The sequence below is a fragment of the Phalangium opilio genome, unplaced genomic scaffold (assembly GCF_054372755.1).
Source record: "Phalangium opilio isolate 3A_F unplaced genomic scaffold, DU_Popi_V2 ptg000082l_1, whole genome shotgun sequence".
Taxonomy (NCBI): Eukaryota; Metazoa; Arthropoda; class Arachnida; order Opiliones; family Phalangiidae; genus Phalangium; species Phalangium opilio.
In genome coordinates, this window is record NW_028324189.1 from 17,198,166 (window position 1) to 17,217,318 (window position 19,153).

Sequence of the window (19,153 nt, forward strand, 5' to 3'; positions counted from 1 at the left end):
TTTGTTCACAACGTGAATCTCTGTTTTCTGGTCCTCGTATAAGGGCGTGGGTTCGAATCCCACTTCTGACACGATATATTTTAATAAATTAACTGCAAGAGATGTAATTTATAAAACGTCCAAATTACAATAGACCACGTCAGGATAGCCGAGCGGTCTAAGGCGCCAGACTCAAGGGGCTTAGTTTCCTTCGTTCACAACGTGAATCTGTGTTTTCTGGTCCTCGTATGAGGGCGTGGTTTCGAATCCCACTTCTGACACGATATATTTTAATAAATTAACTGCAAGAGATGTAATTTATAAAACGCCCAAATTACAATAGACCACGTCAGGATGGCCGAGCGGTCTAAGGCGCCAGACTCAAGGGGCTTACATTCCTTCGTTCACAACGTGAATCTGTGTTTTCTGGTCCTCGTATGAGGGCGTGGGTTCGAATCCCACTTCTGACACGATATATTTTAATAAATTAACTGCAGGAGATGTAATTTATAAAACGTCCAAATTACAATAGACCACGTCAGGATGGCCGAGCGGTCTAAGGCGCCAGACTCAAGGGGCTTACATTCCTTCGTTCACAACGTGAATCTGTGTTTTCTGGTCCTCGTATGAGGGCGTGGGTTCGAATCCCACTTCTGACACGATATATTTTAATAAATTAACTGCAAGAGATGTAATTTATAAAACGTCCAAATTACAATAGACCACGTCAGGATAGCCGAGCGGTCTAAGGCGCCAGACTCAAGGGGCTTAGTTTCCTTCGTTCACAACGTGAATCTGTGTTTTCTGGTCCTCGTATGAGGGCGTGGGTTCGAATCCCACTTCTGACACGATATGTTTTAATAAATTAACTGGAAGAGATGTAATTTATAAAACGTCCAAATTACAATAGACCACGTCAGGATGGCCGAGTGGTCTAAGGCGCCAGACTCAAGGGGCTTACTTTCCCTCGTTCACAACGTGAGTCTGTGTTTTGGTCCTCGTATGAGGGCGTGGGTTCGAAGCCCACTTCTGACACGATATAATTTAATAAATTAACTGCAAGAGATGTAATTTATAAAACGTCCAAATTACAATAGACCACGTCAGGATTGCCGAGCGGTCTAAGGCGCCAGACTTAAGGGGCTTAGTTCTTTCGTTCACAACGTGAATCCGTGTATTCTGGTCCTCGTTTGAGGGCAAGGGTTCAAATCTCACTTCTGACACGATATGTTTTATGAAATTAACTAGAAGAGATGTAATTTATAAATCGTCAAAATTAGAAGAGACCACGTCAGGATGGCCGAGCGGTCTAAGGCGCCAGACTCAAGGGGCTTAGTTTCCTTTGTTCACAACGTGAATCTCTGTTTTCTGGTCCTCGTATAAGGGCGTGGGTTCGAATCCCACTTCTGACACGATATATTTTAATAAATTAACTGCAAGAGATGTAATTTATAAAACGTCCAAATTACAATAGACCACGTCAGGATAGCCGAGCGGTCTAAGGCGCCAGACTCAAGGGGCTTAGTTTCCTTCGTTCACAACGTGAATCTGTGTTTTCTGGTCCTCGTATGAGGGCGTGGTTTCGAATCCCACTTCTGACACGATATATTTTAATAAATTAACTGCAAGAGATGTAATTTATAAAACGTCCAAATTACAATAGACCACGTCAGGATGGCCGAGCGGTCTAAGGCGCCAGACTCAAGGGGCTTACTTTCCTTCGTTCACAACGTGAATCTGTGTTTTCTGGTCCTCGTATGAGGGCGTGGGTTCGAATCCCACTTCTGACACGATATATTTTAATAAATTAACTGCAAGAGATGTAATTTATAAAACGTCCAAATTACAATAGACCACGTCAGGATGGCCGAGCGGTCTAAGGCGCCAGACTCAAGGGGCTTACTTTCCTTCGTTCACAACGTGAATCTTTGTTTTCTGGTCCTCGTATGAGGGCGTGGCTTCGAATCCCTCTTCTGACAGGATATATTTTAATAAATTAACTGCAAGAGATGTAATTTATAAAACGTCCAAATTACAATAGACCACGTCAGGATGGCCGAGCGGTCTAAGGCGCCAGACTCAAGGGGCTTACATTCCTTCGTTCACAACGTGAATCTGTGTTTTCTGGTCCTCGTATGAGGGCGTGGGTTCGAATCCCACTTCTGACACGATATATTTTAATAAATTAACTGCAAGAGATGTAATTTATAAAACGTCCAAATTACAATAGACCACGTCAGGATAGCCGAGCGGTCTAAGGCGCCAGACTCAAGGGGCTTAGTTTCCTTCGTTCACAACGTGAATCTGTGTTTTCTGGTCCTCGTATGAGGGCGTGGGTTCGAATCCCACTTCTGACACGATATATTTTAATAAATTAACTGGAAGAGATGTAATTTATAAAACGTCCAAATTACAATAGACCACGTCAGGATGGCCGAGTGGTCTAAGGCGCCAGACTCAAGGGGCTTACTTTCCCTCGTTCACAACGTGAGTCTGTGTTTTGGTCCTCGTATGAGGGCGTGGGTTCGAAGCCCACTTCTGACACGATATAATTTAATAAATTAACTGCAAGAGATGTAATTTATAAAACGTCCAAATTACAATAGACCACGTCAGGATTGCCGAGCGGTCTAAGGCGCCAGACTTAAGGGGCTTAGTTCTTTCGTTCACAACGTGAATCCGTGTATTCTGGTCCTCGTTTGAGGGCAAGGGTTCAAATCTCACTTCTGACACGATATGTTTTATGAAATTAACTAGAAGAGATGTAATTTATAAATCGTCAAAATTAGAAGAGACCACGTCAGGATGGCCGAGCGGTCTAAGGCGCCAGACTCAAGGGGCTTAGTTTCCTTTGTTCACAACGTGAATCTCTGTTTTCTGGTCCTCGTATAAGGGCGTGGGTTCGAATCCCACTTCTGACACGATATATTTTAATAAATTAACTGCAAGAGATGTAATTTATAAAACGTCCAAATTACAATAGACCACGTCAGGATGGCCGAGCGGTCTAAGGCGCCAGACTCAAGGGGCTTACTTTCCTTCGTTCACAACGTGAATCTGTGTTTTCTGGTCCTCGTATGAGGGCGTGGGTTCGAATCCCACTTCTGACACGATATATTTTAATAAATTAACTGCAAGAGATGTAATTTATAAAACGTCCAAATTACAATATACCACGTCAGGATGGCCGAGCGGTCTAAGGCGCCAGACTCAAGGGGCTTACTTTCCTTCGTTCACAACGTGAATCTTTGTTTTCTGGTCCTCGTATGAGGGCGTGGCTTCGAATCCCTCTTCTGACAGGATATATTTTAATAAATTAACTGCAAGAGATGTAATTTATAAAACGTCCAAATTACAATAGACCATGTCAGGATGGCCGAGCGGTCTAAGGCGCCAGACTCAAGGGGCTTACTTTCCTTCGTTCACAACGTGAATCTGTGTTTTCTGGTCCTCGTATGAGGGCGTGGCTTCGAATCCCACTTCTGACAGGATATATTTTAATAAATTAACTGCAAGAGATGTAATTTATAAAACGTCCAAATTACAATAGACCAAGTCAGGATGGCCGAGCGGTCTAAGGCGCCAGACTCAAGGGGCTTACTTTCCTTCGTTCACAACGTGAATCTGTGTTTTCTGGTCCTCGTATGAGGGCGTGGGTTCGAAACCCACTTCTGACACGATATATTTTAATAAATTAACTGGAAGAAATGTAATTTATAAAACGTCCAAAATACAAGAGACCACGTTAGGATGGCCGAGCGGTCTAAGGCGCCAGACTCAAGGGGCTTACTTTCCTTCGTTCACAACGTGAATCTGTGTTTTCTGGTCCTCGTATGAGGGCGTGGGTTCGAATCCCACTTCTGACACGATATATTTTAATAAATTAACTGCAAGAGATGTAATTTATAAAACGTCCAAATTACAATAGACCACGTCAGGATGGCCGAGCGGTCTAAGGCGCCAGACTCAAGGGGCTTACTTTCCTTCGTTCACAACGTGAATCTGTGTTTTCTGGTCCTCGTATGAGGGCGTGGGTTTGAATCCCACTTCTGACACGATATGTTTTAATAAATTAACTGCAAGAGATGTAATTTATAAAACGTCCAAATTACAATAGACCACGTCAGGATGGCCGAGCGGTCTAAGGCGCCAGACTCAAGGGGCTTACTTTCCTTCGTTCACAACGTGAATCCGTGTATTCTGGTCCTCGTTTGAGGGCAAGGGTTCAAATCCCACTTCTGACACGATATGTTTTATGAAATTAACTAGAAGAGATGTAATTTATAAATCGTCAAAATTACAGAAGACCACGTCAGGATGGCCGAGCGGTCTAAGGCGCCAGACTCAAGGGGCTTACTTTCCTTCGTTCACAACGGGAATGTGTGTTTTCTGGTCCTCGTATGAGGGCGTGGGTTCGAATCCCACTTCTGACACGATATATTTTAATAAATTAACTGGAAGAGATGTAATTAATAAAACTTCCAAATTACAAAAGACCACGTCAGGATGGCCGAGCGGTCCAAGGCGCCAGACTCAAGGGGCTTAGTTTCCTTCGTTCACAACGTGAATCTGTGTTTTCTGGTCCTCGTATAAGGGCGTGGGTTCGAATTCCACTTCTGACACGATATATTTTAATAAATTAACTGCAAGAGATGTATTTTATAAAACGTCCAAATTACAATAGACCACGTCAGGGTGGCCGAGCGGTCTAAGGCGCCAGACTCAAGGGGCTTACTTTCCTTCGTTCACAACGTGAATCTGTGTTTTTTGGTCCTCGTATGAGGGCGTGGGTTCGAATCCCACTTCTGACACGATATATTTTAATAAATTAACTGCAAGAGATGTAATTTATAAAACGTCCAAATTACAATAGATCACGTCAGGATGGCCGAGCGGTGTAAGGCGCCAGACTCAAGGGGCTTACTTTCCTTCGTTCACAACGTGAATCTGTGTTTTATGGTCATCGTATGAGGGCGTGGGTTCGAATCCCACTTCTGACACGATGTATTTTAATAAATTAACTGCAAGAGATGTAATTTATAAAACGTCCAAATTACAATAGACCACGTCAGGATGGCCGAGCGGTCTAAGGCGCCAGACTCAAGGGGCTTAGTTTCCTTCGTTCACAACGTGAATCTGTGTTTTCTGGTCCTCGTATAAGGGCGTGGGTTCGAATCCCACTTCTGACACGATATGTTTTATGAAATTAACTGCAAGAGATGTAATTTATAAAACGTCCAAATTACAATAGACCACGTCAGGATGGCCGAGCGGTCTAAGGCGCCAGACTCAAGGGGCTTACATTCCTTCGTTCACAACGTGAATCTGTGTTTTCTGGTCCTCGTATGAGGGCGTGGGTTCGAATCCCACTTCTGACACGATATATTTTAATAAATTAACTGCAAGAGATGTAATTTATAAAACGTCCAAATTACAATAGACCACGTCAGGATAGCCGAGCGGTCTAAGGCGCCAGACTCAAGGGGCTTAGTTTCCTTCGTTCACAACGTGAATCTGTGTTTTCTGGTCCTCGTATGAGGGCGTGGGTTCGAATCCCACTTCTGACACGATATGTTTTAATAAATTAACTGGAAGAGATGTAATTTATAAAACGTCCAAATTACAATAGACCACGTCAGGATGGCCGAGTGGTCTAAGGCGCCAGACTCAAGGGGCTTACTTTCCCTCGTTCACAACGTGAGTCTGTGTTTTGGTCCTCGTATGAGGGCGTGGGTTCGAAGCCCACTTCTGACACGATATAATTTAATAAATTAACTGCAAGAGATGTAATTTATAAAACGTCCAAATTACAATAGACCACGTCAGGATTGCCGAGCGGTCTAAGGCGCCAGACTTAAGGGGCTTAGTTCTTTCGTTCACAACGTGAATCCGTGTATTCTGGTCCTCGTTTGAGGGCAAGGGTTCAAATCTCACTTCTGACACGATATGTTTTATGAAATTAACTAGAAGAGATGTAATTTATAAATCGTCAAAATTAGAAGAGACCACGTCAGGATGGCCGAGCGGTCTAAGGCGCCAGACTCAAGGGGCTTAGTTTCCTTTGTTCACAACGTGAATCTCTGTTTTCTGGTCCTCGTATAAGGGCGTGGGTTCGAATCCCACTTCTGACACGATATATTTTAATAAATTAACTGCAAGAGATGTAATTTATAAAACGTCCAAATTACAATAGACCACGTCAGGATAGCCGAGCGGTCTAAGGCGCCAGACTCAAGGGGCTTAGTTTCCTTCGTTCACAACGTGAATCTGTGTTTTCTGGTCCTCGTATGAGGGCGTGGTTTCGAATACCACTTCTGACACGATATATTTTAATAAATTAACTGCAAGAGATGTAATTTATAAAACGTCCAAATTACAATAGACCACGTCAGGATGGCCGAGCGGTCTAAGGCGCCAGACTCAAGGGGCTTACTTTCCTTCGTTCACAACGTGAATCTGTGTTTCTGGTCCTCGTATGAGGGCGTGGGTTCGAATCCCACTTCTGACACGATATATTTTAATAAATTAACTGCAAGAGATGTAATTTATAAAACGTCCAAATTACAATAGACCACGTCAGGATGGCCGAGCGGTCTAAGGCGCCAGACTCAAGGGGCTTACTTTCCTTCGTTCACAACGTGAATCTTTGTTTTCTGGTCCTCGTATGAGGGCGTGGCTTCGAATCCCTCTTCTGACAGGATATATTTTAATAAATTAACTGCAAGAGATGTAATTTATAAAACGTCCAAATTACAATAGACCACGTCAGGATGGCCGAGCGGTCTAAGGCGCCAGACTCAAGGGGCTTACATTCCTTCGTTCACAACGTGAATCTGTGTTTTCTGGTCCTCGTATGAGGGCGTGGGTTCGAATCCCACTTCTGACACGATATATTTTAATAAATTAACTGCAAGAGATGTAATTTATAAAACGTCCAAATTACAATAGACCACGTCAGGATAGCCGAGCGGTCTAAGGCGCCAGACTCAAGGGGCTTAGTTTCCTTCGTTCACAACGTGAATCTGTGTTTTCTGGTCCTCGTATGAGGGCGTGGGTTCGAATCCCACTTCTGACACGATATATTTTAATAAATTAACTGGAAGAGATGTAATTTATAAAACGTCCAAATTACAATAGACCACGTCAGGATGGCCGAGTGGTCTAAGGCGCCAGACTCAAGGGGCTTACTTTCCCTCGTTCACAACGTGAGTCTGTGTTTTGGTCCTCGTATGAGGGCGTGGGTTCGAAGCCCACTTCTGACACGATATAATTTAATAAATTAACTGCAAGAGATGTAATTTATAAAACGTCCAAATTACAATAGACCACGTCAGGATTGCCGAGCGGTCTAAGGCGCCAGACTTAAGGGGCTTAGTTCTTTCGTTCACAACGTGAATCCGTGTATTCTGGTCCTCGTTTGAGGGCAAGGGTTCAAATCTCACTTCTGACACGATATGTTTTATGAAATTAACTAGAAGAGATGTAATTTATAAATCGTCAAAATTAGAAGAGACCACGTCAGGATGGCCGAGCGGTCTAAGGCGCCAGACTCAAGGGGCTTAGTTTCCTTTGTTCACAACGTGAATCTCTGTTTTCTGGTCCTCGTATAAGGGCGTGGGTTCGAATCCCACTTCTGACACGATATATTTTAATAAATTAACTGCAAGAGATGTAATTTATAAAACGTCCAAATTACAATAGACCACGCCAGGATGGCCGAGCGGTCTAAGGCGCCAGACTCAAGGGGCTTACTTTCCTTCGTTCACAACGTGAATCTGTGTTTTCTGGTCCTCGTATGAGGGCGTGGGTTCGAATCCCACTTCTGACACGATATATTTTAATAAATTAACTGCAAGAGATGTAATTTATAAAACGTCCAAATTACAATATACCACGTCAGGATGGCCGAGCGGTCTAAGGCGCCAGACTCAAGGGGCTTACTTTCCTTCGTTCACAACGTGAATCTTTGTTTTCTGGTCCTCGTATGAGGGCGTGGCTTCGAATCCCTCTTCTGACAGGATATATTTTAATAAATTAACTGCAAGAGATGTAATTTATAAAACGTCCAAATTACAATAGACCATGTCAGGATGGCCGAGCGGTCTAAGGCGCCAGACTCAAGGGGCTTACTTTCCTTCGTTCACAACGTGAATCTGTGTTTTCTGGTCCTCGTATGAGGGCGTGGCTTCGAATCCCACTTCTGACAGGATATATTTTAATAAATTAACTGCAAGAGATGTAATTTATAAAACGTCCAAATTACAATAGACCAAGTCAGGATGGCCGAGCGGTCTAAGGCGCCAGACTCAAGGGGCTTACTTTCCTTCGTTCACAACGTGAATCTGTGTTTTCTGGTCCTCGTATGAGGGCGTGGGTTCGAAACCCACTTCTGACACGATATATTTTAATAAATTAACTGGAAGAAATGTAATTTATAAAACGTCCAAAATACAAGAGACCACGTTAGGATGGCCGAGCGGTCTAAGGCGCCAGACTCAAGGGGCTTACTTTCCTTCGTTCACAACGTGAATCTGTGTTTTCTGGTCCTCGTATGAGGGCGTGGGTTCGAATCCCACTTCTGACACGATATATTTTAATAAATTAACTGCAAGAGATGTAATTTATAAAACGTCCAAATTACAATAGACCACGTCAGGATGGCCGAGCGGTCTAAGGCGCCAGACTCAAGGGGCTTACTTTCCTTCGTTCACAACGTGAATCTGTGTTTTCTGGTCCTCGTATGAGGGCGTGGGTTTGAATCCCACTTCTGACACGATATGTTTTAATAAATTAACTGCAAGAGATGTAATTTATAAAACGTCCAAATTACAATAGACCACGTCAGGATGGCCGAGCGGTCTAAGGCGCCAGACTCAAGGGGCTTACTTTCCTTCGTTCACAACGTGAATCCGTGTATTCTGGTCCTCGTTTGAGGGCAAGGGTTCAAATCCCACTTCTGACACGATATGTTTTATGAAATTAACTAGAAGAGATGTAATTTATAAATCGTCAAAATTACAGAAGACCACGTCAGGATGGCCGAGCGGTCTAAGGCGCCAGACTCAAGGGGCTTACTTTCCTTCGTTCACAACGGGAATGTGTGTTTTCTGGTCCTCGTATGAGGGCGTGGGTTCGAATCCCACTTCTGACACGATATATTTTAATAAATTAACTGGAAGAGATGTAATTAATAAAACGTCCAAATTACAAAAGACCACGTCAGGATGGCCGAGCGGTCCAAGGCGCCAGACTCAAGGGGCTTAGTTTCCTTCGTTCACAACGTGAATCTGTGTTTTCTGGTCCTCGTATAAGGGCGTGGGTTCGAATTCCACTTCTGACACGATATATTTTAATAAATTAACTGCAAGAGATGTATTTTATAAAACGTCCAAATTACAATAGACCACGTCAGGGTGGCCGAGCGGTCTAAGGCGCCAGACTCAAGGGGCTTACTTTCCTTCGTTCACAACGTGAATCTGTGTTTTTTGGTCCTCGTATGAGGGCGTGGGTTCGAATCCCACTTCTGACACGATATATTTTAATAAATTAACTGCAAGAGATGTAATTTATAAAACGTCCAAATTACAATAGATCACGTCAGGATGGCCGAGCGGTGTAAGGCGCCAGACTCAAGGGGCTTACTTTCCTTCGTTCACAACGTGAATCTGTGTTTTATGGTCATCGTATGAGGGCGTGGGTTCGAATCCCACTTCTGACACGATGTATTTTAATAAATTAACTGCAAGAGATGTAATTTATAAAACGTCCAAATTACAATAGACCACGTCAGGATGGCCGAGCGGTCTAAGGCGCCAGACTCAAGGGGCTTAGTTTCCTTCGTTCACAACGTGAATCTGTGTTTTCTGGTCCTCGTATAAGGGCGTGGGTTCGAATCCCACTTCTGACACGATATGTTTTATGAAATTAACTGCAAGAGATGTAATTTATAAAACGTCCAAATTACAATAGACCACGTCAGGATGGCCGAGCGGTCTAAGGCGCCAGACTCAAGGGGCTTACTTTCCTTCGTTCACAACGTGAATCTGTGTTTTCTTTTCCTCGTATGAGGGCGTGGGTTCGAATCCCACTTCTGACACGATATATTTTAATAAATTAACTGCAAGAGATGTAATTTATAAAACGTCCAAATTACAATAGACCACGTCAAGATGGCCGAGCGGTCTAAGGCGCCAGACTCAAGAGGGCTTAGTTTCCTTCGTTCACAACGTGAATCTGAGTTTTCTGGTCCTCGTATAAGGGCGTGGGTTCGAATCCCACTTCTGACACGATATAATTTAATAAATTAACTGCAAGAGATGTAATTTATAAAACGTCCAAATTACAATAGACCACGTCAGGATTGCCGAGCGGTCTAAGGCGCCAGACTTAAGGGGCTTAGTTCTTTTGTTCACAACGTGAATCCGTGTATTCTGGTCCTCGTTTGAGGGCAAGGGTTCAAATCCCACTTCTGACACGATATGTTTTATGAAATTAACTAGAAGAGATGTAATTTATAAATCGTCAAAATTACAAAAGACCACGTCAGGATGGCCGAGCGGTCTAAGGCGCCAGACTCAAGGGGCTTACTTTCCTTCGTTCACAACGTGAATCTGTGTTTTCTGGTCCTCGTATGAGGGCGTGGGTTCGAAACCCACTTCTGACACGATATATTTTAATAAATTAACTGCAAGAGATGTAATTTATAAAACGTCCAAATTACAATAGACTAAGTCAGGATGGCCGAGCGGTCTAAGGCGCCAGACTCAAGGGGCTTACTTTCCTTCGTTCACAACGTGAATCTGTTTTTTCTGGTCCTCGTATGAGGGCGTGGGTTCGAATCCCACTTCTGACACGATATATTTTAATAAATTAACTGGAAGAAATGTAATTTATAAAACGTCCAAATTACAAGAGACCACGTCAGGATGGCCGAGCGGTCTAAGGCGCCAGAGTCAAGGGGCTTAGTTTCCTTCGTTCACAACGTGAATCTGTGTTTTCTGGTCCTCGTATAAGGGCGTGGGTTCGAATCCCACTTCTGACACGATATTTTTTAATAAATTAACTGCAAGAGATGTAATTTATAAATCGTCCAAATTACAATAGACCACGTCAGGATGGCCGAGCGGTCCAAGGCGCCAGACTCAAGGGGATTAGATTCCTTCGTTCACAACGTGAATCTGTGTTTTCTGGTCCTCGTATAAGGGCGTGGGTTCGAATCCCACTTCTGACACGATATGTTTTATGAAATTAACTGGAAGAGATGTAATTTATAAAACGTCCAAATTACGAGAGACCACGTCAGGATGGCCGAGCGGTCTAAGGCGCCAGACTCAAGGGGCTTACATTCCTTCGTTCACAACGTGAATCTGTGTTTTCTGGTCCTCGTATGAGGGCGTGGGTTCGAATACCACTTCTGACACGATATATTTTAATAAATTAACTGCAAGAGATGTAATTTATAAAACGTCCAAATTACAATAGACCACGTCAGGATGGCCGAGCGGTCTAAGGCGCCAGACTCAAGGGGCTTACTTTCCTTCGTTCACAACGTGAATCTTTGTTTTCTGGTCCTCGTATGTGGGCGTGGCTTCGAATCCCTCTTCTGACAGGATATATTTTAATAAATTAACTGCAAGAGATGTAATTTATAAAACGTCCAAATTACAATAGACCACGTCAGGATGGCCGAGCGGTCTAAGGCGCCAGACTCAAGGGGCTTACTTTCCTTCGTTCACAACGTGAATCTGTGTTTTCTGGTCCTCGTATGAGGGCGTGGCTTCGAATCCCACTTCTGACAGGATATATTTTAATAAATTAACTGCAAGAGATGTAATTTATAAAACGTCCAAATTACAATAGACCAAGTCAGGATGGCCGAGCGGTCTAAGGCGCCAGACTCAAGGGGCTTACTTTCCTTCGTTCACAACGTGAATCTGTGTTTTCTGGTCCTCGTATGAGGGCGTGGGTTCGAAACCCACTTCTGACACGATATATTTTAATAAATTAACTGGAAGAAATGTAATTTATAAAACGTCCAAAATACAAGAGACCACGTTAGGATGGCCGAGCGGTCTAAGGCGCCAGACTCAAGGGGCTTACTTTCCTTCGTTCACAACGTGAATCTGTGTTTTCTGGTCCTCGTATGAGGGCGTGGGTTCGAATCCCACTTCTGACACGATATATTTTAATAAATTAACTGCAAGAGATGTAATTTATAAAACGTCCAAATTACAATAGACCACGTCAGGATGGCCGAGCGGTCTAAGGCGCCAGACTCAAGGGGCTTACTTTCCTTCGTTCACAACGTGAATCTGTGTTTTCTGGTCCTCGTATGAGGGCGTGGGTTCGAATCCCACTTCTGACACGATATATTTTAATAAATTAACTGCAAGAGATGTAATTTATAAAACGTCCAAATTACAATAGACCACGTCAGGATGGCCGAGCGGTCTAAGGCGCCAGACTCAAGGGGCTTACTTTCCTTCGTTCACAACGTGAATCCGTGTATTCTGGTCCTCGTTTGAGGGCAAGGGTTCAAATCCCACTTCTGACACGATATGTTTTATGAAATTAACTAGAAGAGATGTAATTTATAAATCGTCAAAATTACAGAAGACCACGTCAGGATGGCCGAGCGGTCTAAGGCGCCAGACTCAAGGGGCTTACTTTCCTTCGTTCACAACGGGAATGTGTGTTTTCTGGTCCTCGTATGAGGGCGTGGGTTCGAATCCCACTTCTGACACGATATATTTTAATAAATTAACTGGAAGAGATGTAATTAATAAAACGTCCAAATTACAAAAGACCACGTCAGGATGGCCGAGCGGTCCAAGGCGCCAGACTCAAGGGGCTTAGTTTCCTTCGTTCACAACGTGAATCTGTGTTTTCTGGTCCTCGTATAAGGGCGTGGGTTCGAATTCCACTTCTGACACGATATATTTTAATAAATTAACTGCAAGAGATGTATTTTATAAAACGTCCAAATTACAATAGACCACGTCAGGGTGGCCGAGCGGTCTAAGGCGCCAGACTCAAGGGGCTTACTTTCCTTCGTTCACAACGTGAATCTGTGTTTTTTGGTCCTCGTATGAGGGCGTGGGTTCGAATCCCACTTCTGACACGATATATTTTAATAAATTAACTGCAAGAGATGTAATTTATAAAACGTCCAAATTACAATAGATCACGTCAGGATGGCCGAGCGGTGTAAGGCGCCAGACTCAAGGGGCTTACTTTCCTTCGTTCACAACGTGAATCTGTGTTTTATGGTCATCGTATGAGGGCGTGGGTTCGAATCCCACTTCTGACACGATGTATTTTAATAAATTAACTGCAAGAGATGTAATTTATAAAACGTCCAAATTACAATAGACCACGTCAGGATGGCCGAGCGGTCTAAGGCGCCAGACTCAAGGGGCTTAGTTTCCTTCGTTCACAACGTGAATCTGTGTTTTCTGGTCCTCGTATAAGGGCGTGGGTTCGAATCCCACTTCTGACACGATATGTTTTATGAAATTAACTGCAAGAGATGTAATTTATAAAACGTCCAAATTACAATAGACCACGTCAGGATGGCCGAGCGGTCTAAGGCGCCAGACTCAAGGGGCTTACTTTCCTTCGTTCACAACGTGAATCTGTGTTTTCTTTTCCTCGTATGAGGGCGTGGGTTCGAATCCCACTTCTGACACGATATATTTTAATAAATTAACTGCAAGAGATGTAATTTATAAAACGTCCAAATTACAATAGACCACGTCAAGATGGCCGAGCGGTCTAAGGCGCCAGACTCAAGAGGGCTTAGTTTCCTTCGTTCACAACGTGAATCTGAGTTTTCTGGTCCTCGTATAAGGGCGTGGGTTCGAATCCCACTTCTGACACGATATAATTTAATAAATTAACTGCAAGAGATGTAATTTATAAAACGTCCAAATTACAATAGACCACGTCAGGATTGCCGAGCGGTCTAAGGCGCCAGACTTAAGGGGCTTAGTTCTTTTGTTCACAACGTGAATCCGTGTATTCTGGTCCTCGTTTGAGGGCAAGGGTTCAAATCCCACTTCTGACACGATATGTTTTATGAAATTAACTAGAAGAGATGTAATTTATAAATCGTCAAAATTACAAAAGACCACGTCAGGATGGCCGAGCGGTCTAAGGCGCCAGACTCAAGGGGCTTACTTTCCTTCGTTCACAACGTGAATCTGTGTTTTCTGGTCCTCGTATGAGGGCGTGGGTTCGAAACCCACTTCTGACACGATATATTTTAATAAATTAACTGGAAGAAATGTAATTTATAAAACGTCCAAAATACAATAGACCACGTTAGGATGGCCGAGCGGTCTAAGGCGCCAGACTCAAGGGGCTTACTTTCCTTCGTTCACAACGTGAATCTGTGTTTTCTGGTCCTCGTATGAGGGCGTGGCTTCGAATCCCACTTCTGACAGGATATATTTTAATAAATTAACTGCAAGAGATGTAATTTATAAAACGTCCAAATTACAATAGACTAAGTCAGGATGGCCGAGCGGTCTAAGGCGCCAGACTCAAGGGGCTTACTTTCCTTCGTTCACAACGTGAATCTGTTTTTTCTGGTCCTCGTATGAGGGCGTGGGTTCGAATCCCACTTCTGACACGATATATTTTAATAAATTAACTGGAAGAAATGTAATTTATAAAACGTCCAAATTACAAGAGACCACGTCAGGATGGCCGAGCGGTCTAAGGCGCCAGAGTCAAGGGGCTTAGTTTCCTTCGTTCACAACGTGAATCTGTGTTTTCTGGTCCTCGTATAAGGGCGTGGGTTCGAATCCCACTTCTGACACGATATTTTTTAATAAATTAACTGCAAGAGATGTAATTTATAAATCGTCCAAATTACAATAGACCACGTCAGGATGGCCGAGCGGTCCAAGGCGCCAGACTCAAGGGGATTAGATTCCTTCGTTCACAACGTGAATCTGTGTTTTCTGGTCCTCGTATAAGGGCGTGGGTTCGAATCCCACTTCTGACACGATATGTTTTATGAAATTAACTGGAAGAGATGTAATTTATAAAACGTCCAAATTACGAGAGACCACGTCAGGATGGCCGAGCGGTCTAAGGCGCCAGACTCAAGGGGCTTACATTCCTTAGTTCACAACGTGAATCTGTGTTTTCTGGTCCTCGTATGAGGGCGTGGGTTCGAATACCACTTCTGACACGATATATTTTAATAAATTAACTGCAAGAGATGTAATTTATAAAACGTCCAAATTACAATAGACCACGTCAGGATGGCCGAGCGGTCTAAGGCGCCAGACTCAAGGGGCTTACTTTCCTTCGTTCACAACGTGAATCTTTGTTTTCTGGTCCTCGTATGTGGGCGTGGCTTCGAATCCCTCTTCTGACAGGATATATTTTAATAAATTAACTGCAAGAGATGTAATTTATAAAACGTCCAAATTACAATAGACCACGTCAGGATGGCCGAGCGGTCTAAGGCGCCAGACTCAAGGGGCTTACTTTCCTTCGTTCACAAAGTGAATCTGTGTTTTCTGGTCCTCGTATGAGGGCGTGGCTTCGAATCCCACTTCTGACAGGATATATTTTAATAAATTAACTGCAAGAGATGTAATTTATAAAACGTCCAAATTACAATAGACCAAGTCAGGATGGCCGAGCGGTCTAAGGCGCCAGACTCAAGGGGCTTACTTTCCTTCGTTCACAACGTGAATCTGTGTTTTCTGGTCCTCGTATGAGGGCGTGGGTTCGAATCCCACTTCTGACACGATATATTTTAATAAATTAACTGGAAGAAATGTAATTTATAAAACGTCCAAATTACAAGAGACCACGTCAGGATGGCCGAGCGGTCTAAGGCGCCAGACTCAAGGGGCTTACTTTCCTTCGTTCACAACGTGAATCTTTGTTTTCTGGTCCTCGTATGTGGGCGTGGCTTCGAATCCCTCTTCTGACAGGATATATTTTAATAAATTAACTGCAAGAGATGTAATTTATAAAACGTCCAAATTACAATAGACCACGTCAGGATGGCCGAGCGGTCTAAGGCGCCAGACTCAAGGGGCTTACTTTCCTTCGTTCACAAAGTGAATCTGTGTTTTCTGGTCCTCGTATGAGGGCGTGGCTTCGAATCCCACTTCTGACAGGATATATTTTAATAAATTAACTGCAAGAGATGTAATTTATAAAACGTCCAAATTACAATAGACCAAGTCAGGATGGCCGAGCGGTCTAAGGCGCCAGACTCAAGGGGCTTACTTTCCTTCGTTCACAACGTGAATCTGTGTTTTCTGGTCCTCGTATGAGGGCGTGGGTTCGAATCCCACTTCTGACACGATATATTTTAATAAATTAACTGGAAGAAATGTAATTTATAAAACGTCCAAATTACAAGAGACCACGTCAGGATGGCCGAGCGGTCTAAGGCGCCAGACTCAAGGGGCTTACTTTCCTTCGTTCACAACGTGAATCTGTGTTTTCTGGTCCTCGTATAAGGGCGTGGGTTCGAATCCCACTTCTGACACGCTATATGTTAATAAATTAACTGCAAGAGATGTAATTTATAAATCGTCCAAATTACAAGAGACCACGTCAGGATGGCCGAGCGGTCCAAGGCGCCAGACTCAAGGGGATTAGTTTCCTTCGTTCACAACGTGAATCTGTGTTTTCTGGTCCTCGTATAAGGGCGTGGGTTCGAATCCCACTTCTGACACGATATGTTTTATGAAATTAACTGGAAGAGATGTAATTTATAAAACGTCCAAATTGCGAGAGACCACGTCAGGATGGCCGAGCGGTCTAAGGCGCCAGACTCAAGGGGGTTAGTTTCCTTCGTTCACAACGTGAATCTGTGGTTTCTGGTCCGCGTATGAGGGCGTGGGTTCGAATCCCACTTCTGACACGATATATTTTAATAAATTAACTGGAAGAAATGTAATTTATAAAACGTCCAAAATACAACAGACCACGTCAGGATGGCCGAGCGGTCTAAGGCGCCAGACTCAAGGGGCTTACTTTCCTTCGTTCACAACGTGAGTCTGTGTTTTGGTCCTCGTATGAGGGCGTGGGTTCGAAGCCCACTTCTGACACGATATAATTTAATAAATTAACTGCAAGAGATGTAATTCATAAAACGTCCAAATTACAATAGACCACGTCAGGGTTGCCGAGCGGTCTAAGGCGCCAGACTTTAGGGGCTTAGTTCTTTCGTTCACAACGTGAATCCGTGTATTCTGGTCCTCGATGGAGGGCAAGGGTTCAAATCTCACTTCCACACGATATGTTTTATGAAATTAACTGGAAGAGATGTAATTTATAAAACGTCCAAATTACGAGAGACCACGTCAGGATGGCCGAGCGGTCTAAGGCGCCAGACTCAAGGGGCTTACTTTCTTTCATTCACAACGTGAATCTGTGTTTTCTGGTCCTCGTATGAGGGCGTGGGTTCGAATCCCACTTCTGACACGATATATTTTAATAAATTAACTGCAAGAGATGTAATTTATAAAACGTCCAAATTACAATAGACCACGTCAGGATGGCCGAGCGGTCTAAGGCGCCAGACTCAAGGGGCTTACTTTCCTTCGTTCACAACGTGAATCTGTGTTTTCTGGTCCTCGTATGAGGGCGTGGGTTCGAATCCCACTTCTGACACGATATGTTTTAATAAATTAACTGCAAGAGATGTAATTTATAAAACGTCCAAATTACAATAGACCACGTCAGGATGGCCGAGCGGTCTAAGGCGCCAGACTCAAGGGGCTTACTTTCCTTCGTTCACAACGTGAATCCGTGTATTCTGGTCCTCGTTTGAGGGCAAGGGTTCAAATCCCACTTCTGACACGATATGTTTTATGATATTAACTAGAAGAGATGTAATTTATAAATCGTCAAAATTACAGAAGACCACGTCAGGATGGCCGAGCGGTCTAAGGCGCCAGACTCAAGGGGCTTACTTTCCTTCGTTGACAACGAGAATGTGTGTTTTCTGGTCCTCGTATGAGAGCGTGGGTTCGAATCCCACTTCTGACACGATATATTTTAATAAATTAACTGGAAGAGATGTAATTAATAAAACGTCCAAATTACAAAAGACCACGTCAGGATGGCCGAGCGGTCCAAGGCGCCAGACTCAAGGGGCTTAGTTTCCTTCGTTCACAACGTGAATCTGTGTTTTCTGGTCCTCGTATAAGGGCGTGGGTTCGAATTCCACTTCTGACACGATATATTTTAATAAATTAACTGCAAGAGATGTATTTTATAAAACGTCCAAATTACAATAGACCACGTCAGGGTGGCCGAGCGGTCTAAGGCGCCAGACTCAAGGGGCTTACTTTCCTTCGTTCACAACGTGAATCTGTGTTTTTTGGTCCTCGTATGAGGGCGTGGGTTCGAATCCCACTTCTGACACGATATATTTTAATAAATTAACTGCAAGAGATGTAATTTATAAAACGTCCAAATTACAATAGATCACGTCAGGATGGCCGAGCGGTGTAAGGCGCCAGACTCAAGGGGCTTACTTTCCTTCGTTCACAACGTGAATCTGTGTTTTATGGTCATCGTATGAGGGCGTGGGTTCGAATCCCACTTCTGACACGATGTATTTTAATAAATTAACTGCAAGAGATGTAATTTATAAAACGTCCAAATTACAATAGACCACGTCAGGATGGCCGAGCGGTCTAAGGCGCCAGACTCAAGGGGCTTAGTTTCCTTCGTTCACAACGTGAATCTGTGTTTTCTGGTCCTCGTATAAGGGCGTGGGTTCGAATCCCACTTCTGACACGATATGTTTTATGAAATTAACTGCAAGAGATGTAATTTATAAAACGTCCAAATTACAATAGACCACGTCAGGATGGCCGAGCGGTCTAAGGCGCCAGACTCAAGGGGCTTACTTTCCTTCGTTCACAACGTGAATCTGTGTTTTCTTTTCCTCGTATGAGGGCGTGGGTTCGAATCCCACTTCTGACACGATATATTTTAATAAATTAACTGCAAGAGATGTAATTTATAAAACGTCCAAATTACAATAGACCACGTCAAGATGGCCGAGCGGTCTAAGGCGCCAGACTCAAGAGGGCTTTGTTTCCTTCGTTCACAACGTGAATCTGAGTTTTCTGGTCCTCGTATAAGGGCTTGGGTTCGAATCCCACTTCTGACACGATATAAT

At 43.6% G+C, this 19,153-nt stretch overlaps 34 non-coding genes across 34 annotated transcripts; all 34 read left to right on the plus strand.

Moving 5' to 3' along the window:
- The first annotated feature begins 327 nt into the window (after positions 1-327).
- On the plus strand, positions 328-449 carry TRNAL-CAA (transfer RNA leucine (anticodon CAA)). The gene is made up of 2 exons: positions 328-365; positions 404-449. It is a non-coding gene; the product is annotated as a tRNA-Leu (tRNA).
- A 67-nt stretch (positions 450-516) lies between these two features.
- Positions 517-638, plus strand: TRNAL-CAA (transfer RNA leucine (anticodon CAA)). Its single transcript has 2 exons — positions 517-554; positions 593-638. It is a non-coding gene; the product is annotated as a tRNA-Leu (tRNA).
- Positions 639-705: 67 nt separating this feature from the next.
- On the plus strand, positions 706-827 carry TRNAL-CAA (transfer RNA leucine (anticodon CAA)). The gene is made up of 2 exons: positions 706-743; positions 782-827. It is a non-coding gene; the product is annotated as a tRNA-Leu (tRNA).
- Positions 828-1,647: 820 nt separating this feature from the next.
- Positions 1,648-1,769, plus strand: TRNAL-CAA (transfer RNA leucine (anticodon CAA)). Its single transcript has 2 exons — positions 1,648-1,685; positions 1,724-1,769. It is a non-coding gene; the product is annotated as a tRNA-Leu (tRNA).
- Positions 1,770-2,025: 256 nt separating this feature from the next.
- Positions 2,026-2,147, plus strand: TRNAL-CAA (transfer RNA leucine (anticodon CAA)). The gene is made up of 2 exons: positions 2,026-2,063; positions 2,102-2,147. It is a non-coding gene; the product is annotated as a tRNA-Leu (tRNA).
- Positions 2,148-2,214: 67 nt separating this feature from the next.
- TRNAL-CAA (transfer RNA leucine (anticodon CAA)) lies at positions 2,215-2,336 on the plus strand. The gene is made up of 2 exons: positions 2,215-2,252; positions 2,291-2,336. It is a non-coding gene; the product is annotated as a tRNA-Leu (tRNA).
- Positions 2,337-2,967: 631 nt separating this feature from the next.
- On the plus strand, positions 2,968-3,089 carry TRNAL-CAA (transfer RNA leucine (anticodon CAA)). Its single transcript has 2 exons — positions 2,968-3,005; positions 3,044-3,089. It is a non-coding gene; the product is annotated as a tRNA-Leu (tRNA).
- A 445-nt stretch (positions 3,090-3,534) lies between these two features.
- Positions 3,535-3,656, plus strand: TRNAL-CAA (transfer RNA leucine (anticodon CAA)). Its single transcript has 2 exons — positions 3,535-3,572; positions 3,611-3,656. It is a non-coding gene; the product is annotated as a tRNA-Leu (tRNA).
- A 67-nt stretch (positions 3,657-3,723) lies between these two features.
- Positions 3,724-3,845, plus strand: TRNAL-CAA (transfer RNA leucine (anticodon CAA)). Its single transcript has 2 exons — positions 3,724-3,761; positions 3,800-3,845. It is a non-coding gene; the product is annotated as a tRNA-Leu (tRNA).
- A 67-nt stretch (positions 3,846-3,912) lies between these two features.
- TRNAL-CAA (transfer RNA leucine (anticodon CAA)) lies at positions 3,913-4,034 on the plus strand. The gene is made up of 2 exons: positions 3,913-3,950; positions 3,989-4,034. It is a non-coding gene; the product is annotated as a tRNA-Leu (tRNA).
- Positions 4,035-4,290: 256 nt separating this feature from the next.
- Positions 4,291-4,412, plus strand: TRNAL-CAA (transfer RNA leucine (anticodon CAA)). The gene is made up of 2 exons: positions 4,291-4,328; positions 4,367-4,412. It is a non-coding gene; the product is annotated as a tRNA-Leu (tRNA).
- An 823-nt stretch (positions 4,413-5,235) lies between these two features.
- On the plus strand, positions 5,236-5,357 carry TRNAL-CAA (transfer RNA leucine (anticodon CAA)). The gene is made up of 2 exons: positions 5,236-5,273; positions 5,312-5,357. It is a non-coding gene; the product is annotated as a tRNA-Leu (tRNA).
- A 67-nt stretch (positions 5,358-5,424) lies between these two features.
- TRNAL-CAA (transfer RNA leucine (anticodon CAA)) lies at positions 5,425-5,546 on the plus strand. Its single transcript has 2 exons — positions 5,425-5,462; positions 5,501-5,546. It is a non-coding gene; the product is annotated as a tRNA-Leu (tRNA).
- An 820-nt stretch (positions 5,547-6,366) lies between these two features.
- Positions 6,367-6,487, plus strand: TRNAL-CAA (transfer RNA leucine (anticodon CAA)). The gene is made up of 2 exons: positions 6,367-6,404; positions 6,442-6,487. It is a non-coding gene; the product is annotated as a tRNA-Leu (tRNA).
- A 256-nt stretch (positions 6,488-6,743) lies between these two features.
- Positions 6,744-6,865, plus strand: TRNAL-CAA (transfer RNA leucine (anticodon CAA)). The gene is made up of 2 exons: positions 6,744-6,781; positions 6,820-6,865. It is a non-coding gene; the product is annotated as a tRNA-Leu (tRNA).
- Positions 6,866-6,932: 67 nt separating this feature from the next.
- On the plus strand, positions 6,933-7,054 carry TRNAL-CAA (transfer RNA leucine (anticodon CAA)). Its single transcript has 2 exons — positions 6,933-6,970; positions 7,009-7,054. It is a non-coding gene; the product is annotated as a tRNA-Leu (tRNA).
- Positions 7,055-7,685: 631 nt separating this feature from the next.
- TRNAL-CAA (transfer RNA leucine (anticodon CAA)) lies at positions 7,686-7,807 on the plus strand. Its single transcript has 2 exons — positions 7,686-7,723; positions 7,762-7,807. It is a non-coding gene; the product is annotated as a tRNA-Leu (tRNA).
- Positions 7,808-8,252: 445 nt separating this feature from the next.
- On the plus strand, positions 8,253-8,374 carry TRNAL-CAA (transfer RNA leucine (anticodon CAA)). The gene is made up of 2 exons: positions 8,253-8,290; positions 8,329-8,374. It is a non-coding gene; the product is annotated as a tRNA-Leu (tRNA).
- A 67-nt stretch (positions 8,375-8,441) lies between these two features.
- TRNAL-CAA (transfer RNA leucine (anticodon CAA)) lies at positions 8,442-8,563 on the plus strand. Its single transcript has 2 exons — positions 8,442-8,479; positions 8,518-8,563. It is a non-coding gene; the product is annotated as a tRNA-Leu (tRNA).
- A 67-nt stretch (positions 8,564-8,630) lies between these two features.
- On the plus strand, positions 8,631-8,752 carry TRNAL-CAA (transfer RNA leucine (anticodon CAA)). Its single transcript has 2 exons — positions 8,631-8,668; positions 8,707-8,752. It is a non-coding gene; the product is annotated as a tRNA-Leu (tRNA).
- A 256-nt stretch (positions 8,753-9,008) lies between these two features.
- Positions 9,009-9,130, plus strand: TRNAL-CAA (transfer RNA leucine (anticodon CAA)). Its single transcript has 2 exons — positions 9,009-9,046; positions 9,085-9,130. It is a non-coding gene; the product is annotated as a tRNA-Leu (tRNA).
- Positions 9,131-10,520: 1,390 nt separating this feature from the next.
- TRNAL-CAA (transfer RNA leucine (anticodon CAA)) lies at positions 10,521-10,642 on the plus strand. The gene is made up of 2 exons: positions 10,521-10,558; positions 10,597-10,642. It is a non-coding gene; the product is annotated as a tRNA-Leu (tRNA).
- Positions 10,643-10,709: 67 nt separating this feature from the next.
- On the plus strand, positions 10,710-10,831 carry TRNAL-CAA (transfer RNA leucine (anticodon CAA)). Its single transcript has 2 exons — positions 10,710-10,747; positions 10,786-10,831. It is a non-coding gene; the product is annotated as a tRNA-Leu (tRNA).
- Positions 10,832-11,843: 1,012 nt separating this feature from the next.
- On the plus strand, positions 11,844-11,965 carry TRNAL-CAA (transfer RNA leucine (anticodon CAA)). Its single transcript has 2 exons — positions 11,844-11,881; positions 11,920-11,965. It is a non-coding gene; the product is annotated as a tRNA-Leu (tRNA).
- Positions 11,966-12,032: 67 nt separating this feature from the next.
- On the plus strand, positions 12,033-12,154 carry TRNAL-CAA (transfer RNA leucine (anticodon CAA)). The gene is made up of 2 exons: positions 12,033-12,070; positions 12,109-12,154. It is a non-coding gene; the product is annotated as a tRNA-Leu (tRNA).
- Positions 12,155-12,221: 67 nt separating this feature from the next.
- On the plus strand, positions 12,222-12,343 carry TRNAL-CAA (transfer RNA leucine (anticodon CAA)). The gene is made up of 2 exons: positions 12,222-12,259; positions 12,298-12,343. It is a non-coding gene; the product is annotated as a tRNA-Leu (tRNA).
- Positions 12,344-12,599: 256 nt separating this feature from the next.
- TRNAL-CAA (transfer RNA leucine (anticodon CAA)) lies at positions 12,600-12,721 on the plus strand. The gene is made up of 2 exons: positions 12,600-12,637; positions 12,676-12,721. It is a non-coding gene; the product is annotated as a tRNA-Leu (tRNA).
- A 1,390-nt stretch (positions 12,722-14,111) lies between these two features.
- On the plus strand, positions 14,112-14,233 carry TRNAL-CAA (transfer RNA leucine (anticodon CAA)). Its single transcript has 2 exons — positions 14,112-14,149; positions 14,188-14,233. It is a non-coding gene; the product is annotated as a tRNA-Leu (tRNA).
- A 256-nt stretch (positions 14,234-14,489) lies between these two features.
- On the plus strand, positions 14,490-14,611 carry TRNAL-CAA (transfer RNA leucine (anticodon CAA)). The gene is made up of 2 exons: positions 14,490-14,527; positions 14,566-14,611. It is a non-coding gene; the product is annotated as a tRNA-Leu (tRNA).
- Positions 14,612-15,623: 1,012 nt separating this feature from the next.
- TRNAL-CAA (transfer RNA leucine (anticodon CAA)) lies at positions 15,624-15,745 on the plus strand. Its single transcript has 2 exons — positions 15,624-15,661; positions 15,700-15,745. It is a non-coding gene; the product is annotated as a tRNA-Leu (tRNA).
- Positions 15,746-16,190: 445 nt separating this feature from the next.
- TRNAL-CAA (transfer RNA leucine (anticodon CAA)) lies at positions 16,191-16,312 on the plus strand. The gene is made up of 2 exons: positions 16,191-16,228; positions 16,267-16,312. It is a non-coding gene; the product is annotated as a tRNA-Leu (tRNA).
- A 1,008-nt stretch (positions 16,313-17,320) lies between these two features.
- Positions 17,321-17,442, plus strand: TRNAL-CAA (transfer RNA leucine (anticodon CAA)). The gene is made up of 2 exons: positions 17,321-17,358; positions 17,397-17,442. It is a non-coding gene; the product is annotated as a tRNA-Leu (tRNA).
- Positions 17,443-17,509: 67 nt separating this feature from the next.
- Positions 17,510-17,631, plus strand: TRNAL-CAA (transfer RNA leucine (anticodon CAA)). The gene is made up of 2 exons: positions 17,510-17,547; positions 17,586-17,631. It is a non-coding gene; the product is annotated as a tRNA-Leu (tRNA).
- A 256-nt stretch (positions 17,632-17,887) lies between these two features.
- On the plus strand, positions 17,888-18,009 carry TRNAL-CAA (transfer RNA leucine (anticodon CAA)). Its single transcript has 2 exons — positions 17,888-17,925; positions 17,964-18,009. It is a non-coding gene; the product is annotated as a tRNA-Leu (tRNA).
- The last annotated feature ends 1,144 nt before the right edge of the window (positions 18,010-19,153 follow it).